The 19574-nt window shown below is 37.1% G+C and overlaps 1 long non-coding RNA gene across 1 annotated transcript; it reads right to left on the bottom strand.

Annotated features, from left to right (window-relative positions):
- Nucleotides 1-1377: 1377 nt before the first annotated feature.
- Nucleotides 1378-17816, bottom strand: LOC121398705. The gene is made up of 3 exons (XR_005964448.1): nt 17757-17816; nt 17272-17437; nt 1378-1607 (listed from the first exon to the last, which is right to left on the bottom strand). It is a non-coding gene; the product is annotated as an uncharacterized LOC121398705 (long non-coding RNA).
- Between the last annotated feature and the right edge of the window lie 1758 nt (nt 17817-19574).

Raw genomic sequence — 19574 nt, 5'->3', positions numbered from 1 at the left:
TTGTACGTCATATAATTTCACTGCCTTTAGGGTGGTGACATAAGTAGTGTTTTGGGGAGATTAGTCGCCCAGCGACAAATCTCCTCTTCTTCCGGTGACTAATCTCCCCGAAATGCCTTGCCACTGGCTAGAATGTGAATCTCCGGCAGGATGGCATTCGGAACGCTTCGGTTTTCCTAAGTCATCTGAAGTTTCCTTGTGAAGCAACTTCGGGTGACTAAGTGATCTGAATGCCATCCTAAACACATTCTAGCCGGTGGAGAAATTAGTCGTCCAAAGAATAGGAGATTTGTCACTGTGTGACTAATCTCCCCAAAATGATATGTGTGCCACCACCCTTATGTATTGGAACACAGAAAACTGAAGGGGCCTAAAATAATTTTAAAATAGTAATGCATTTAATTTAACTTCTGTTTTCAATGTGGAACACATCATTAATTTTCTCTAATCTTGGAATTCTCTTTCAAAAGTCAAGGTCAGTACTTGCAATCCATTTTGCCTACCCATCAATCTCCCTTTCAAACCTATTTAAGCAACTGAGATTTGGTTGTTATCTTTAAGCTACTCTCAAAATGCCTGAGCTTTGTTCCAGTTAGACTGTAAATAACCAAACTCAGTCAAACAATCTTTTCTACTGTTCTGTTTCCTTCAAAGGTATAACATAAATTATGATATTGTACATAGCTGTGGTTGGATAGCCATCCCCACACCAATGATTTATCATTTTGCCTTAGCAGCTGGGCCCAGGCCTACTGTTCTGTCAAATGTAATACTGTTACTCTCACTGACAGCTTAATGTTTAATGAAACAGATATAAGTAATATTCTTTTTGCATGACATTCTTTATTTCTCTGGCATATTCCTTTGGTAACATATGCAGAAATTAAAGTAGCAGCTCAAAGCAGCGATGGTCAAGTCATTCAAATAATTAATTTAAAGATAATCACTCTCAACCACTCTTTGAACCACTTAGTACTCGAATCGCCATGTAACTAATAGTTCTAAGATGTCTAGATTTCCATAAGAAGACACTTTTGGAAAGGATTTAAACTGCATTAGTAGAGATTAAGAAAGTCTCAGAAAGTGTTGGGAGTCTTATAAACCATTTTCTTCAGAGAGAACTAATCTGTTAAACGTACAAGTAGAATATCTTATTTTTTATGCTTCAGCAGGTGCTTTTTGGAGTTTTCATTTAAGTAGTATATCAAATACCATGAAGCCTAAGACTTGCAAAGACTTGTGTAGTTAGCAGAACCTAATTTAATTTTTTAGCTTGGGTTGTTTCTCAGCAAGGTTAACCTTAGTAAGAAGCATATACATTAAATGACCACACATGATTCTTTCTTGGTGACATCTAATATCCTTTTATTTTGCAATAGGGGATACATTTTTCACAATTTATACCAGTTTGTGAGTCATTTTTCAAAACACAAGATTCCAGCCATCATGTGGTACAGTGTGCTAAATTGACTACATTCCATTGTTTGAAAAATGGTACTAGCATCAACATGTGGTCCTTGCTAGTGATAGACGAATAAATTCGGCAGGCGTGGATTTGCGGAAAACTTTCTCGTTTCACCTCCCGCAAAAATGTGCCGACGAAAAATCTGCTACGACAAAAAAAATTGCAGTGCGTCAAAATTATTTGGATGCCCATTGACTTTGCATCTGGACAAAATAGTCAGACATAAAAAAAATCACTGAATACTTTTCTGAAGACATTTGCTCTTTACTAGCTAATAATATTACTGCAATTAGAGCTATAAAGTAGAAGGTACAAGTTTGCTATAAGTCTAGTCACCTAAAGCAAGAAATCAGTAGGTACTGTTCCATTTACTGGTCACCTGTTTAAAAGCAAACATCTTATTAGCTGCTATCGATTACTGTACTTGGGACTTTGTGCCTTTTATTACATATGGAAATAAAATATGGATAATTTAAAACAAATTTGGGGACCAAAAGCTGGACTGAACTTACTTTTGTAAATGTAAAATTATATTTATGCATATATTTGTCTGTGTACCATTGGTGCCATTGCATAATATATATACTGTGTTGTTCTAACTTTCCTGTTCTTGCTAACTCACTCCCCATTTTATGAGTTAAAGGACCCTTGAAGGTGGATACGCTCAACTTAAAGTCAGTTGGACATTAGAAATAGACAGGGAGGGACTGCAAATATTGCATCCTCCACACAACTCAGTCTATGCATTTTAGTCAAGGTCTTGCAAGGACTATCAAGACAAACAATGTATGAGGTGTCTACTTAACCACGTCTTCAGCCACTCTTTCAAAGGATTTTATTTTAAATATATAATTTTATACATATAATTTTGTCCAAGCTGTGTATCCCACTATTGATTTAATTTTAAACCAGTCAAATCACAACAGGTGAGGTCAAACATTTTTATTTATCTAGGCATATGCTTATCTAGGCATATGCTGTGTATTCCAAAGAAGGGATGGAAGGTAGTAGATTGCAACACCAATTGAGAAAATACCATGTCCCTTTAATTAAACAGGAATTGTTTGCCCATGTATTGCATTATGTTAAAGTTAGTAAAGTCCTCACTGGCCAAGCCTGTCCTAGACTTACTTTCATATTTGTAATAGTCCTACTTGTCCCAACTGATTAGTCAGTGGCGTAACTAGAGTGTGCCGAGCCCCCTGCAAAAAAATCATCAGAAGGGCCCGGCGCACTCTGATCCCCATCCTCCCACTTCCCATCCAGTCTCCTCCCCGCCCATGTCTTGCCTCTGCCCCGCCCACTCCCACCAGACTTGTGTCCCCCTTCCCTGCCACAGGTAAGAGAGCAGCTGGGGAGGAGGGTTTTTTTTATTAGCTATAGAGGAAGCAGATCCCAAAGTCTGGGCTCCCCTGTTCCCCGCCCCCCCCTGTGACTATGGGATCTGCTTCCTCTATAGTTACCCCACTGTGACTAGTATTTTTTTGATCTCAAGTTGATGCCCCTATAATTTAATTGCTGTTCATTTCTGAAAGTATTGATGCATTAGAGAAAAGGGAATTCTAAATATTCCTCAAAGCAACCTCCTCTTATTTATTTTTCTTTTCTGATGGTGTAGTGAGCTTGGGAATTCACTTGAAAAAAAAAAATCACTTAACTAGGTACCTTTATATCCCACCCTGAATTATTAATACATGGCATTCATGAACAGTTCTGACAGACACATTCCATTCAAAATGAAAGATGGATTACATGCCATCTAGCATCTAAGGTCTCTTGTGTTAAATAAAATAAATGGGGCATCAACATATACTTTTTTCATACTTTCACCTTTACATTAAAAAAGTTTACAAAATGTGGTGTGAACATGTTGTATACACAAACTTTAAAATGTGTGATTTAAAATTAGTGATTTAGTAATGGAGTGTATAATTATTTTTAATGTTTTGTTTTAGTTATAATGCCTTGAATCACCCATGATGGGTATTCTATCTCCTCAAATATCAACATTTGAATGTAGATGTTATCCTGATTTCAGTTCAGTATATCTGGTGTTTGGTATAGTATGCCCGTGTAATAGATTTTACATTGGTTGAACAAAATCAGCAACAGGGGTAAGAATTGGGGAACATGCAATATAAGGCACATTATGAATCACAGTGTTTCCACATGTAAAGGAAATGCAAGACATTACTCCTCATATGTCATAGAAGACACTGGGGGTCATTTATTAACACTGGGCAAATTTGCCCATGGGCAGTAACCCATGGCAACCAATCAAATTGCTGCATTCATTGTTCTACTTGGAGCTGGCTTCAAAAAGCTAATCACTGATTGGTTGCTCTTGGTAACTGCCCATGGGCAAATTTGCCCAGTGCTGATAAATGAGCCCCACTGTTTGTATTCACTGTGTCACACATTATAAATAAAAAAATATAAAAAATATTATGGAGGCGTCACTAATAAATTTTCTTATTATGGACAGGTCAAGTGTTGCTGTTTCTGTAAACCAGGTAAATGACCCCTTTAAACAGTTAAGTTTTCACTGTGATTTGTATATGTAAAAAAAAAAAAAGATAATTAACTCTTCCTCGGTTTTGTGCTGCAACCCACCCTAATCTCCCCCTGAGCTGAGTCTACATTTCGACAGAGTTTATTGATGAAAGACTGCCCGTGGATTGGTTTATCCCAGTTCATTGATTCAAAAGAAAAAGTCATTAAAATATTCAAAGAAGCCCACAAGATTACTAGTAGGAGCTCGGTACAGATCGTGCATGTTTATATGTTTGATTCCTTTTGCCGAGGCAACATGGGAGTATATATGCTTAGTATTCACTGAAGGGAGAATAGCCTTATTCTGACCTTGGATTATTCCGTTATTCCCTATGCAAAAAAAAAACCAAACAAACAAAAAAAACACTGAATGCCATACCAAAAAAAGACACAGTTCAATAACCTTATTTAACACGGCAAATTACAGAAACAGTATTGAAATATCAAATCAGTGTAATTCTCTAGTCTATTTATAAATATTTGCAATCTTCTAGGATTAGAGTCATTAACATGCTACTCTTTTCTACACTTGTACAGGTTATAGTGATGCCTGACTGTCTCTTGTAGCTTCTGCAATGATATGAGAAAGGACAAAGGGTCAAAGGTTAACAATAACAAGTCAACGTCAAAGCCATATCCATAGATCACATCAATATAGAAATATGCATGCAGTGATTTATAGGTTAACTATTCTCTTATAAAAAGGCATATAATAAATAAATTGGTATGTACAAATTGGTATATAACAAATCTTAGCAAATGAACTACTATTACTACCAGCCCCCCTCTGTGAAAAAAGTTTTCTGGGTCCCTCGTCGCCAAAACTCACTGGGTTCCGAAATCTTCTATGCCCATACTCACGGGTCAGTCACGATCCACTAGCCGCACACACTACAGAGGATGGACTTCCATGGCAGTTACACCACTGAGTATTACTATGAAGTACTATTAATTGCTTAGTCAATGAACACAATAAAGAGATGCACTAACAGAAACCTGTGGGTCAGCTATAAGTACAGTATATTGTTATTAGTGATGAGTGAAAAATTTTGCCATGTAGATTTGCCACGAACTTCCAGGTTTCAGTGCTGGCAAAAATATTTGCACATTGCACATTTCGCTTTGTACTGTTTAGTGAATTTTTTTTCAGTTTCACAAATTTTTCTGCAAAGGGAAAATAGACAGATTGGCTCATCACTAATTGTTATAAATATAAACAAATGCACATTCTGTGTAGATAGATTGCTGGGGAATAGTGATGGGTGAATAAATTTGGCAGGCACAAATTCACAGCGAATTTCCGTGTTTCGCTGCCGGCAAATAAATTCAGGAAACTACGGAGAAAATCCGCCACATCAAAAAGAATTTGGTGTAACTGCCATGGAAGCCATCCTCTGTAGTGTGTGCGGCTAGTGGATCGTGACTGACCTGTGAGTATGGGCATAGTCACGAACATAAAAATTGTTGCGTATACGGTATAAAAAACATTGTAAAATTTATATGCATTTTTTCTTATGTGGCTTCTGCTGGAAGCAATCTAAAATAACGGCGTCAAATCTGGCGTTCACATGGTGTAAAACTGCACAATCAGTAACGTTACTAGCCAGCGCCTGGTCTGGGTGCAGGCCGTGCAGACAGCCCCCACCCCCTCCAGAAGCGATTTTCTTGCTGGCTACGTGGGCATGCAAACTACTGGCAGGCCCTGGTGCAGTCCCACCCCTTGCTCCCCCGGTAGTTCAGCCAATGTACACACACCTTCACCATTTATTTTACACAGCTTATTACACCATTTTTTGATTGTAGCATAAATATGCCCCTTAAAGTAGCATTTTAGTGAGCATCATCCACTAACCAATAGCGTTCTGGTATTGTCTCTGACATCGTAGAAATACAAAAACAATAAAGAATCCTTTTGCCTGAAACACAAACACCAGTTTTAGAGAAAGTTTTAGAGAAAGAGACAAGCACTTCCTATGGTAAAAGTATACACAGTGAGTAGGAACATGTGGCCCATAGAGCTACTGAGGGACTCAGATGGGATGTGAGGGTGCAGGCAGGGAGAAGGTTATTTTTGATCTCCTTCACATGATCAGTATCATACAACATTAGTACATAGGTTTGGAGTCTATTATGCTTGGAACCTGGGGTTTTCTGGATAATGGTCCTTTCGATACTTTGGACCTGAAAACATTTAAGCATTAAAGAAAAAATAGTACACAACCAATATGGATTCAAACCTCCTAGTTGGAATCAAATACGATGTACTGTTTGATTATAATGGGGGAAACATAAATATTTTTTTTTTAAATGTCATTATTTGATCAAAATAGACTCTATGGGAGATGGCCTTCCCGTAATTGGGAGCTTTCTGGGTAAAGGGCTTCTGCATAATAGATCACAAACATGTAAATCTTTACTTTTATTTGCACACTGCAATTGAGACTCCAATGAGGCGTAGGAATTAATACAAAATAAGTCGATTAATGTTTATCTTACATGAAGTGCCTGCTGTATAGCCTTACTTTGTATGGTCTCTTATGGTCTCAGATACTGAAACCCTTGCTGATCAGATGTCTGCAAATAAACATTTACGGGGGAATGTAATAAAAATCGCTAACGGAAAAACTATTCGCAATGCGAAAAGTTATGCCTTTGCGCGAACAAATTTTGCTTTGTGCGAATTTAATATAGCTTTTGCGAGCCCGGAAACTGTTTAGCGACCACTTCCGACAGTGAAAGACCGTTTGCGAATGTTATAGTTTGCGCCAATGCGCAGTCAATGTAATAAAACTTCTTACTGAAAAAGTCGTTATGTTTGCTCCAAAAGATTACGACACCTTCAAGCACTTCTTATGAGTGCGCAATTAAAATTCGCAATGCGCAATTAAAAGTCGCAATGCGCAATTAAAATTCGCAATGCAATAACAGTTTAATGAACAATATTACATTGCGAGATGTGGATTTTTAGTCTTATTGGTGCGAATTGTTTTGCTCTTAGCAACTTTTATTACATTCCCCTGTTAGTGCTTGAGTGAAAAGGGCCTGTATTTACAGGCAGCAAAGAAACAAAACATACCTTCTTCACAACCATACAAAACACTACCAATAACAGATACCCAGTTTGTATAGGCTTATGATAAATTGAATACATGTTCTAAAGTGCTGTGACTGGCATGCGAAAACATATCCTAATGAACATAGTTTTTAAGGTTACTTCTCAAGTGCCATGGGGGCTCAGTAGTTGCATTTTAGTGCTGCTGCCCTGAGTTCAGTTTTACAGTACTTTGGTAACTCCTTGCAAGGTTTTGGTATATTCACCCTGTGTCTGTATGGTTCCTTCTGCACTCCACAAAATTATAGTCAAGTAAACAGGCTCCTGATAAACATGAAACTGATGTGTGTGTGTAAAGTAGGAATCACATGGGAATGATTAACATTCTCTGTAAAGTGCTGTGTAACAAGTCAACTCTATATAATGGTTATTAATGGAAAAATGCTAATAAATAGCTTCAATACGGTAAAAATGCTGAACCACAAAGAGGAAGCACTTTGCTAGTCTTCCTGTGCAGCAACAAACCCTGGACCCATGCACTTGTTCCCCACACCCTTTTGCTTCTGTCTGTCTCCTCTTCCTAAAAGATTGTAAGCCCTTTGGGGCAAGGACCTCATTCCAACTATTGGAACCTCATTCCAACTATTGGAGCCTCATTCCAACTATTGCACCTAGCACTTAAGACTTTATTTTGACTTTCTAATTTAAAATAACTATACCCCTACATGTGGTAGAGTGACCAAAACAATGTTGGAAAATGTGTGTTTTCCCTTTAAGTTCTCCTTAGTGGGAGAGGTTCATAAAGAGAGAATAGGTTCTCTGTTTAAAGGCTTTGGTGGCCAGGTCCTGGAAGCTGGAGTATTCCGGAAAGAACAGGCAAGCCAGGTACTCCGATCCAGAAGTCCAGCTCATGGATGAGAGCTCACCTTCCATAGGAAGGCTGTCCTGTGGAAAGGTATTTAGTTTGAGTGAGGCTGTTAGGAAGGTCTCTCAGAGCAGGACACAGAGCAGGAAGGACACCTGTCTGTGTGAGGAACTCCCAGAGGGGCTGGGGGTGACCTCCAACGTATGTGTTTTCTTACTGGTAGTCCGCAAGGGGCCCAGTTTAGTAAGGGAACGCTTCATGTGTGAATTTAGAGCCCAGTGGGCAGGAGTTATTTTTATGATTTGTTTTTTATCCTGAAATGGTCACCCCTGTATGTAAATAAAATGTCTTAAAGAGAAGGAAAAGTGTCTGTAATGGATCCCGCAGCTTTCACCCTATTTAAGTTTACTCATAAATAGTGATGGGAGAATTTGCTCCGTTTCGGTTTGCTGAAAAATTTGCGAAATTTGCGAAACGGTGCCAGCATCTCGTTTTTGATGCCGGCATCCGTTTTTGCTGGCGAAAATGTGCCGGTATCCAAAAAACAGATGCCGGCGTCCATTTTTTTTGATGCCGGTGAATTTTCACCAGCTGTTTCGCGATCGCGCAAATTCCCCGCGAATTTGCGCCTGGCGAATAAGTTCGCCCATAACTACTCATAAATAATTGCATACATTTGTGGAGCTATATATAAATACTATATAGCTACAGTGTACTATATTGGTATAGGACCCATTATACCAAAGCTCAGAATTACAGAAAGGCCATCTTCCATAGACTCAATTTAAAAAATTTTTTTTGCATGTATTCCTTTTCCTCTCTGATAACAAAACAGTACATTTAATTTAATCTAAACTAAGATTCAAATAATCCTTATAGTAGGTGATACAATCCTTTTTTTGTTTAATCAATGTTTAAATTATTTTTTAGTAGACTTACGGTATGGAGATGGAAACTACGGAAAGATCCCGAGCATTCGAGATAACAGGTCCCATACCGGTACATACAAATGATTAAGATTCAGTACAGGTATAGGATCCCTTATCCGGAAACCCGATATCCAGAAAACTCCGAATTATGGAATGGCTGTCTCCAATAGACTCCATTTTATCCAAATAATCCAAATTTTTTAAAATGATTTCCTTTTTCTCTGTAATAATAAAACAGTAGCCTGTACTTGTTCCCAACTAAGATATAATTAATCCATATTGGAAGCAAAACTAGCCTATTGGGTTAATTTAATGTTTAAATGAATTTCTAGTAGACTTAAGGCATGCCCAAATAACGGAAAGATCCGTTATCAGGAAAACCCCCAGGTCCCGAGCATTCTGGATAACAGGTCCCATACCTGTATTAGGTGTCTTAGAAGCATAACTAGTTTTTGCTTTTTGGTTTCCTTAAGATATCTATTAGGGTTTTTTTATTGTTTTTGCTGGTTTTTTTTTTGCTTGTTTTTTGTTTTAACTATAGCCAAGATAGACTCCTTCAGGCTATAACCTTCACTCTTTGTCCCATACAGGTGTCAGACACTGCAAAGAATAAAGCCTGGGCACCGTTTAGCACGATGCAATACAAAATTGTTACTTTCAGCTACTTTCCGTGACAGCGAAAACTGCTCCCTGACCTAAAAGGGAGAGAAAAGAAGAAGCATCAATGGTAATTCCCCTTCAGACGCATTAACTGGGATGAATTGGGTCCCCTAGAGTCCACTGAGTGGACTTGCATTGATTGCTAGGCCTGAAATCCATGAATAAATTTGGGACTAATTGATTTTGCGTTGCAAATAAATCTCTAATTCAGTGTGCAGTCAGCGAATGTTAAAAAGACAAAGCATCTTCCGTTGGACTGAAATTAGTAAGGAAGAGAAACTGGCTGGAGATCTTAGGCACACCTCACACTGATGTTTATATCCGCAAGCTCTACCCATAAGGCCCAGGCCAATAGCACAATGAACATCCTCTTTAAGTGAGCCTAATAATAAAAAAAAAATCCTTGTGCTCAATTCAGTTGAGCATAACTAGGACTTTTATAGAATTCTAAGCAGAACTGCCAAGAATGAAACATGGTATTAGGGCTTCAAATATTTATTAATAAGGCCTAATAGAGATAGCGCTTTAGTCTGATCCACTGTAGGTCTTGCTATTATAATTTATGATCCTGATAAAACAGACAGAAAAAGAGAGTCATCCTGAAAAGCAACTGCATTACTTGAATATTTACATTCATGTATCATCTATGCACATTATTTCATAAGGTATGTAAATATTAATTTCTTTGTAGCCACCCCTTTCAAAGCATGATTTGTGTTCTGTAAGAGAGACATGCAAAGTGGGAATAACTTTTCTTGGTAACTTTATCACACATTAAAATATCCTGCTGTAACAGAAGTATAATAATAGTCTGGGAAGTATAATAATAGTCTAGGAACAGCGTCCTATTTTATCACTATATACAGGTATGGGACCTGTTATCCAGGATGATCGGGACCTGGGGTATTCCAGGTAAGAGATCTTTCCATAATTTGGATCACCATACTTTTAGGGGGTTATTTACTAAACTCTGAATGTAAAAATCACGAAAAAGTTGTGATTTTTTTATATAAAGTCTGACTTTTAAAAAATCATACATTTTTCGGAATTTATTAAACCTCGAGTATGGAAAAGTCCAAATCAAAAAATCCAGCATCTCAGAGGTGTCGAGGTTGCATATAAGTGAAGTGGAAAAGTCCCAATGATTTTTTGATGTGCACTGGGTTTCGTGCAATATCCTGAATTTGTCTGAGTTTTCGGGCAAAAAAACACAAGAAATCTGAGCCTTCGGCTGAAAAATCCAAAAAAATCGCGAACGTCGGATGAAAAATCCCAAAAAATTGTGAAAATCTGATTTTTCCATTTTTTCCCCGCAAACAAAATTTTCGGGAAAGTGTATTAATAAATACGCCGAAAAAAACCAGTGCGTATTTGGTCCGAGTTTTTTTTCAGAAAATATTGAGATAAACTTGGACTTTAATAAATAACCCCCCAAGTCTACTAACGAATCATTAAAACATTAATCAAACCTTATTGCCTCCAATAAGGATTAATTATATATTAGTTTAGTACAGGGTATTGTTTTATTATGACAGAGAAAAAGGAAACATGTTTTAACATTTTGAATTATATAATTATATGACATGTGGAAGATGGCCTTACTGTAATCAAGTTCAAGCTTATAGTACAGACATAAAGTTCATCACCTCTGGCTTATTATACCTGTATTTTGTTAGGGTTAGTTTCTTTGCTGCTTTTTGCTCACAAATAAAATGATTACCTGTTTGTGCTTTAGTAACCCTTTGACTCGTCGAATGTTAAGGACATTAACACGCATAGTTTGCTTTAATACATCTGTCAGAATAAATTTGGAGATTATATTTTATTAGCACCCTGCCATATCATTGGGAAATTGGCATTGTATGCCTCTCAGAGAAGTATAGCTGTGCATTCTTGATGCTGAAACTTCATACAGACGTGTATAAGAAATTGGTAAGCATCTTACAATATATTATGCATGTTGCTTGTGATTTTTACAAAACTATACATTGGACATACTGGAGTAAAGGTATTAATGCACACATTTCTGTACTTCTCCACGAACTGACTGTTTGCGGTGTATGCTTTAATGCCACAGTGCCACCTAAAGGGGGAATAGACAACTGCATTTAATCTAAGTATGCATTGAACAGAAAAGAATAAGCATGTTTGTTTTACATTAAAGGGGACGTAAACCATCTCAAAAAAATTTTGGACTCAGAAAAGAGTGCAGCAATGTATTTATTAAGTAGGTTTTAACACCATACAATAGAATTTTCCCAGCTCTAGGGAATGATCCAAATGATTCACAAGAATCCACAAGGACTAAAACTAAATGGCACCCTTCAGATGTCTGTAAAACGGCTAATATCTGCTAAATGGCTGCATATACAAAGAAAGAGTGTACTACAGGTATGTTCCAAATTATAGGGTCTCCCATAGACTCAATTTGAATCAATTCATGAAAAAAATTATAAATGTTTTCTCTGTAGTAATAAAACATTACAATAAACTAAGATATAGAAATATATTTTCTATTCAATGTTTAATTTTTTTCTTAGTAGACAAAGTATATCCTTTTTCTCTGAAGTAATAAAACAGTATCTTGTAATTAATCCAAACAAAGAAATAATTAATCCTTAATGGAAGCAAAACCAGCCTATTGGGTTTATTTAATGTTTAAATGATTTTCTATTAGACTTAAGGTATGAAGATTCAAATTACAGAAAGATCCATTATCCGGAAAACCCCAGGTTCCAAGCATTCTGGATAACAGGTCAGATATCTGTATAATGAAAAAGAAAATTTTCAGTTGAAAGTTTGGCTAAAATTTAGCTCACCCAGGGATTTTACCTTTTCATCTATTTAAATTTCCACCACAGTTTTGGTGTATGTTGGTTTGTTTTTACAATAGTTGGAAATCTAAGGTTTTTTTCTGTATGCTTCAGTTTTCCTGCCACAATGAAAAACATACAGACTAGTGTGGGTCTGGCAGGTTCGGGCCAACTTCCAATCTCCCCACCTTCCTGTGCAGGATTCTTGTTTTTGGAGCATCTATTTATAGGCAAAGTGCCTGCCCCACCCCTTTTTGTGACATTACTTGCTGGAGAAAGTGGATGGTTTTGGAGAGCTGAGGGTACAAGCAGCTAGTGTCAGGATAGATCCTGCTATAGCTTAGAGTAAAGGTTAGGCTGTGGGTAGTTAGCAGAACAACCAACTGTGCTATGTTACCACATACACAGCACAGTTGTCAATGCGCATTTATGCTTATGAATAACATTGGGGGTGTTATACATGTCAAACTTTAACCTTTCCACTGTCACACATCTTCTTACATAGTTTCATAGTTAAATTGGGTTGAAAAAAGACCAAAGTCCCTCCAGTTCAACCCCTCCAGATGAAACCCAGCATCTATCCATACTGTACACAAACTCACATAGACCCTTCCATACCACTCGCATAAATTCTATATACCCATACCTATACTAACTATAGAATTTAGTATCACTAAAGCCTTTGATATTTTGTCTGTCCAAGAAATCATCCAAGCCATTCTTAAAGGCATTAACTGAATCAGCCATCACAACATCACCCGGCAGTGCATTCCACAACCTCACTGTCCTGACTGTGAAGAACCCCCTACGTTGCTTCAAATGAAAGTTCTTTTCTTCTAGTCTAAAGGGGTGGCCTCTGGTACGGTGATCCACTTTATGGGTAAAAAGGTCCCCTGCTATTTGTCTATAATGTCCTCTAATGTACTTAGAGGACAACCCCAACCTTGACAGTCTACCCTCATAATTTAAGTCTTCCATCCATTTTCTTAACTTGGAATATTTCACAGTTATTTCTGCTGAACATACAGCAAGTTGTAAATGTTGTATATTTAATCCAATTAAAAAAATAATACAAATAACAGAAAGAGTGCTAAGAATAAGACAATGTCACAAAAGTAAACGAAGAAGGCAAAAGGTAAGGAGACTAGGGATGAGCGAATTTATTCGTCAGGTGCAAATTTGTGGCGAATTTACGCGTTTTATCGCTGGGCAAATAAATTCATAAAATTGCCACAAAAAATTTCGCAGCGTTTAAGGTTTTTGACTACAGCGACAATTAAACAGACGCCCATTGACTTTAATGTACGTCAAAAGTCGCCAGTGTCGGAATTGTCGTCAGGATCAGTTTTGACGCCAGCGAATTGCCGGTTGGCGTCAAAATTTGAACTACACAAATTTTTCGCCCATTTCACGAATTTCGATGAAATTCACGAAATTCGTGGTGAGACAATTTCTCCCATCAGGAGACTGAAATGAAGGCCAGAGAGAGAATTACTCATTTGTTCTCTTTTGAATTCCTTACATGGCATCTACATCTGACCTGGTACTGCAAAAAAATCTTTGGAGGCATTACCCTTGAGTTATATGCTTTATAATAATAATGATAATGCATCAATAACTGCCTGCAAACATACATTTTACAGAGCTAAATTTACTGCAAAATATTTTCTGAATTATGGCACCTTTTAAAAGGCTGATGGATATTATATTGAACATAGTTTGTATGAATGACATTGCTTAATTAACAATTTACTAAATGAGGTTCCAAGGATTTCTCAGCTAGATGTATGTACCTATTAAAAATTTGAAGATTTAGAAAGTGCAATGCACAGTCAAGTTTCCTTATCAGACCTTTCACCTTCTGAATATCTTTCCTACTAAGCATGCTTTATTGCAACACTATATGATAATTACAGCTTTCTATTGCTGGCTTTAAAGAATTTCTGTCCATGGACTGCCAAAATCGAATTCGCTGTAATGCAATTTTGATGATGGTGTAGACTCTGAACTTGTTTTTTTCCCTAGGAAACTGTACATGGTTCAAACAAAACCGATACAAAAGCACATTCCAGGGGCCCTTGTCAGACCAGTCAGCAACGGTTACCAAACCACAAACAATTGCTGAAACTATCTGAATATCACAAGCACTTTACTAAATAAGTGTGAGTTTTTTGTTACAACAAATGATACGCTATGTTAGATCTGTATATTATCAATCTGCACAGAGAAAAAATATTAATATCTATAGATTAAGGTTGTTAGATTTTATCAGCTGCAATTCTCTGGTGTTTTGAGGTTGGCCCTTGTGAGGTACAGTCAATAGATCTAAATATTTCACTGCACCCTGGCCAATTCATTGTTTGATGTTTAAAAACCTATCCAGTATCAAAGAAAATGTATTAAATTTCAGCCCCAAATGAGGCACTATTAGCTTTGAAAGCTCAGCTTTAACTGTGATATTGATAATTCTCTTTTTTCTGTGACAGAAGTCACTAGGGGGCATCCCTGGTGTCAAAGCACTGAACAAAAGCAGAGTGCTAACGCCGACCATAAAAAATACACACAAGTCAGGGCGCAGCATAGTACATAGAGTTCAGCTATAATATTTCAGTCCTGTTCGATAATGTGAAGAGTCAGGAGCATGTCTTATATATGCATTGATCAAAAGTTATTCAGCCATAAACAAATAGTTTAGATTGCTAACTCGACACAGAGGAGTCACAGCGATGTTTCAGTATAGAAAAGCATTTAACCAATGAGGTGTTTGCATTTATTAATGCTAGTGCAGTATTCTGATCAAGGGCTCAGACTAGGTAGAGTCAATGATGTTGTTAGAAGTGCAAGGAAAATACTCTTCTGTAGCATTGAAAATATTCTGTTTTTCGGAGTGGCAGTACTTTAAAACTGCACTCAGGGTGGTGTACCTGGGCCTCTTCCAAACCTGAGTTAAGTGCATTTACATTGGGACCCTGATCATTTCTCTATATAGTACTGTAAAACATATGTAAAGCATGTGAAAAATCAACCACCATTCTTTAATGTCTTCAAAATAGTATAAATCAATAACCATATGTACCAGCAGCCGGGCATCAACCACATGATGTATGCCATAGAATCTGCATGGCTCTCTGCTAAGTTTGTGAATATGAGGGCTGCAGTTTCTTTAGAAATGAGGTGAGAATGAAAATGTAAAGATAATAATAACTGGGGCCTTGACATTAATACAAATCAGCAGTATAGCAATTTCATCTAGTTAGTAAGCAGACACAAATATTCAACATTAAAAAAGATTCAAAAAGCACCATGTACATATGTTGCTATAAACTGTGTGTTTGGTTAGTCAAGTTGTAGGGTTACTTTTTATGTACAAACCACAGCGGGGTTCTGAAAGTGACAATAAAAGGATTCTGATCAGTTAATAGTGCTGATCCAGCAGAATGCTGCACTGAAATCCATTTTTCAAAAGAGCAAATGGATTTGTTTTATATTTCATTTTGAATCTTACATAGGGCTAGATATGTTGATGGTTTTCAAGGTTCCGCCAGTCATGTGATTTGTGGTCTGATGAACTTCAGTCACTCTTTACTGCTTACATATCACACCATCCTCCACCCAGCAGCCTGTCAACAGTCCCTAACACAAGATAGCAGCTCCCAGGTAGATATGAGAATAGCACTCAATAGTAAAAAAGTCCCACTCCACCAGTCACATTGTGTAGAAGAAGCAGCAGTTTATCTGAAAGCAGTTCCATTGTTCAGCACTGGCCCTCTCAGATCAGGCACAATGACCTTAGATGACTGCCACACAACAATATTACAGCTGAAACTTGCGGATTCAGGAATAAAATTTAATAAAGTAGAGTGAATTATTTGTAATGTAAACAATATATACTATAGAGTATACTATATATACTATATAAACTAAATATACACCATAAAAATCATGCATTTAAATATGGTTTGTGAGGAAAAGGTAAATGGCGCATTACATGCAACACATTTCATTAGTTTTGTCAATTGAAGTAGAAACAGGGAGAGAACACTGTTTTGCTTGAAGATATACTATCTACAGTATATTTAACATATGCTGTCTTCATAAAACCTACTCAGGAAGTAGAGACACATACATATGTACAGAAAATGTTGCCATATTCATCTCATCCCAAAAAGTATGTAAACGTATGTAAACTGTGCTTCATATTTAGGGAGCTACTGTGATGTTTATGTGGACTTCCCAGACAACATATGTTGTGCAATGTTCTTTGCCCATGGCCAAAACATTCCCTGAAAAAATGTAAACTGGTATATCCAACTTACTTAACATGGTTAAAAGAATACAGTTTGGAATTGAGAATCCTGCAGAGTAGTGGGGATAAAGAATAAATGACCTACCATTAGCTTAGAAGAATTCTGGGACAGCTGAGAAGCTGCTGGTGAGGTTGAAAAAACAAGAAAAGCTGAGAAGCACTAAGCAAAGCAAAGATCTTTTAATTAAGCAAACCAGTGAGGTTTCTCTCTGTTGGCCTTTGCAAGAGAATATTGGCATTCTTATTGCTTTTGGGGTTTAGCAGCAAAAACATTAGCAGAATGTCTGGAAAAGCATGGTGTCAATATCAATACTGTTGTGGCTATGCCTCATTTATAAATGGCATGGTGCTTCTAAAGAGAGTTGTTTTTTTTTTTAATATGTAGGGAAAAATATAATTGCAAGATTATTAGCTAAGGGCATGTTTCCTGAACGTTTCCCTATCACACAATTCTACAGTTTATTGAGCTGGGGAGTTGCCTTTGTTTTTGAGGTTGTATCGGTGACTTTAAAAAAAGAAATCAAAGGCCCCATGAACTTTTGTTTTCCAAGGTTTTTTTTCTATCTTGAGCAGAAAATCCCTCTAGATGAAAGTATAAATTGATTTTTTATTTGTTTTAAGTGCTTACCCAAAGGTCTCTATGCTCACTTTGCTACCATGCACAGGGCACGCTTTGCATCCTGAATACTCTCTTCTATCCAAAATATGTCCTGCTCAAGCTGGGCAAGTTGTCTGTTCTGCTGACGCAAGGATTGATCTTTTCTCTGCAGCTCTAACTTAGCCTCAGAGAGACTCTGCAAGTTGTAAGAGAAGGAAAAAAGAAGAAAGCATAGTTATTTGTCAAGGTACTTGCATAATACTGGTGTGTGCTATGGGCAATTGAAAAACTAGGGGAGATTGTGGATGCACACCTAAGGCCAATTTCAAAAAGTTTAAAGCCCTGTCTAAATGATTCAAGTAAATATGCAAGTGCATGTAATTTTTAAACAGGGTTTTTTTGTTACAAAGTTATGATCATAATATTGATAAGCCACCATACCACGTCAAGGTAAAACCCCACATGGTGGTCCCTAACTTATTTATCTTTAGTCATAGTAAAAAAAGGAACATTACCTCTCTGTAGTAACAATTCTTTATGTAAACATCTCCTGTGTTTTGGTTTCAAACTCTGTGCTAAATCTTCCCCCGCCAACTGCTAAGCGGCTTTTAAGTGGGAGAGACTGCCTTAACCAACGCCCATTTTAGAAAAGTAGAAGTCAGGTGTTGTAATTAAAGACAAAGTGGAGTGATATGTGCAGTTGCACAATAGTGTGTATATATGTGTAAGTGAAATGTGAAGGTGTGTATGGTAGTGGTAAGGGAAAGTGTATGTGTATTTGGGAGTATGTATAAAAGTAAGCATAGAATGAAAGGGTGTAAAAGAGAAATAAATGAAGGACACAATAAGTGTGTGTACATAGAGAAGTGTCTAATGGGACGTTGGTTTTTTCATGGCTAGATCCTCCCATGCCGCTAGCATCTGCGGCTTTTAAGGGAGACAGATTGCACAAACCAAGGCACAACAAGTGAGGGGGACCACCAAAAGTAAAAAGGGGTGGGTATGAGGGTGCAATAACTACATGAGCTTAGCCAAAGCTCCTGGCAAATACAAAACTAGGGGAGATTGTGGATGCACACCTAAGGCCAATTTCAAAAAGTTTAAAGCCCTGTCTAAATGATTCAAGTAAATATGCAAGTGCATGTAATTTTTAAAAAGGGTTTTTTTGTTACAAAGTTATGATCAACTATGGGCAATTGAAACAAATATGAATACAGAGTAGATAGTGAAGTACGTTTTGATCATTACACACCCCATCTCATTTTTATACTAGGACTGCCACAGTTTGGATTCTGATTGTAAAACGTGACTGTTCATTAATTTGCTGACATAGTTACATACTGTATATTTAGTCTCAAAGGATCCTTAAATAGAAGGAAATAAATAACTGGTTTATTTAGGGGGCTATCAGTTTCTTCTAATAGAACATTGCACTTTCGACACAGCAGTGAAGGCACTGGTATAACTTTTGGATTTGGATACTGAAAGTGATGAGTATGTACAGTAGTTAGTAACTTAGCTAAAAATAGTTGGAATCCTACTGGCCTCTAAACAATGCCTTCCTGACCAATATCTTGCTGGGGATCGACCATATATATTATTTGCCTAATAAAGACCACCACAACAGGCCATTTCCTGATCAGATATGTCTGCATCCCCACCCCTGTTACAATGCAATTATTAGCCTGGGGCCATGTGAATTTAGCTCCAATTTTGGAAAAGATTGCTTTTGCCATAGTGGGTCATGGTTAAAGAGCCCAGGTGTGGGATCTGAGATATAGTCAATTGAATAGAACTGTAAAATTAATTTAAATTACACATTTAAATGGAAAAAGGGTAAAATTATTTGTCAAACCAGAAATGTGGCTGTATGCAGCCTACCAGACTGCAGAAATGGAAAGTGAGGGGGTGAGGGGAGGAGGCATCAGGATGGCTGCCTCAGGGGAGCAGAATTGGCAAATAATTCCTACTACTACTACAGCAATAGAATTCTGGCCTCTGGATAACATTATTATATTATTCATTGTATGTCACTGCATGATATATTGTGTGTGCATGTGATATTACAGTGGAGAGTAAGGTAAGTGCAGAAAATATAAAGAAGAATACATTTCGCTTATATATTGTTTGATTTGTTTTTTCCTATATAAGTAATATTCACAATTTTATTTTCATAAAAGTATTTTTAATTTTATTGTTATAGTAGTCTTAATTTTTCACAGTATTTCATGAAATAGAGGCTATGCAAAAGCAATTGTCACTTTAATTTAATTTTATGGTATCATTAGCAATGGTCAGCCAGCCTGCCATAGCCATCAAGCATTTTAAATTAA

This window comes from Xenopus laevis, chromosome 1S (assembly GCF_017654675.1).
Source record: "Xenopus laevis strain J_2021 chromosome 1S, Xenopus_laevis_v10.1, whole genome shotgun sequence".
NCBI lineage: Eukaryota > Metazoa > Chordata > Amphibia > Anura > Pipidae > Xenopus > Xenopus laevis.
Note: the sequence above shows the minus strand (reverse complement) of the source record. Positions and strands in the feature narration are given on the sequence as shown.